General features: G+C 40.2%; 1 non-coding gene across 1 annotated transcript; it reads left to right on the forward strand.

The window, feature by feature from the left end:
• The first annotated feature begins 473 nt into the window (after positions 1–473).
• Positions 474–556, forward strand: LOC125541816. Its single transcript, XR_007297665.1, has one exon. It is a non-coding gene; the product is annotated as a small nucleolar RNA SNORD36 (small nucleolar RNA).
• Positions 557–1,117: the final 561 nt, after the last annotated feature.

The raw sequence follows: 1,117 nt of genomic DNA on the forward strand, positions 1-1,117 counted from the left end.
AACAGTGTCCTCGGATCTGGTGTAGGGCGCCAAGGAGAAGAAGCTCAAGGTCAAGGGCTCCGTCAGGATGGCCACCAAGGTGCTCAACATCACCACCAGGAAGTCCCCATATGGAGAAGGTAGCCACCTCCCTCTATTTTCCCTTCCACTCGATCCCATTTGCTTGGTAGCTCTACATAGAATCTAGTCCTTTACATGCTCACAGTAGCTCGTCGGTGATGTGGGTCGCTATGTTTTTTTGGATACCTGACTGTTTAGGGAATTTCTGTGACGATGATGATGTCGTACTGAGCAAAGGATGTGAAACATTTAGACGGCTGCGGCCTTTTCGGTCTTTGATGATCTAAAATCGAGCTATTTAAAACTGATGACTAGCATGCCATCAATGTGTTTTTATTCCTCATCTAGAGATGCAACTCTGTGTGTTGGTGTGATATAATGTAGAGGAGTTGGATGTGAATCATTTGTGAGCTGAGCATATGATGTTACAGGGAGATGCTACTGAGATTTTACGTCGTTGAAGTATCTTAAACCGAGCTTCTTAAAACTGATCTTGGTTGATCTAGTTCTAGTATATTAGTTGGGTGAGAGTCTACTGTTGTTGGTGTTGTGTAGTCATTTCTTTTTACGTCGTTGAAGAATAAAAAAGATGAGCATTTCTCCAGCCAATATCTGAAGTAGTTGTTGTCGTGTAGTCAGATGGACTTATGCATTTCATTAGAAGTCTGATATAGATTGGACTATACTTCTGAATAGAATGAAACATTTCACTTTCGTTTATATTTCTTCAATTCTTTTGATCGAACAACTCTCTTGAACACATGTACGTTAGTGCAGTGATGGCTAAACAACTACAGTAGATCGACATTTTTGCATTTCTCAACCTTGGGTATTTTGCCAAAAATAAACCCTTAGATTTGTTGTCATTCCTTTGATAATAATTTGTTGTGTTTGTTAAGTATTTTTTAGGAGTAATAAACCTGGCTCTTTCATGTTGCAACCCAACAGCTGCACCCATGTTTTTCTGCGTACTACACATATTTGCTCCACTACTCTTAGTTTTAACTAGCCAAGGCAAGGATGACACCCACCATCGCTGTTAGATTTATTATCCATG

Source organism: Triticum urartu, chromosome 2 (assembly GCF_003073215.2).
Source record: "Triticum urartu cultivar G1812 chromosome 2, Tu2.1, whole genome shotgun sequence".
Lineage (NCBI taxonomy): Eukaryota > Viridiplantae > Streptophyta > Magnoliopsida > Poales > Poaceae > Triticum > Triticum urartu.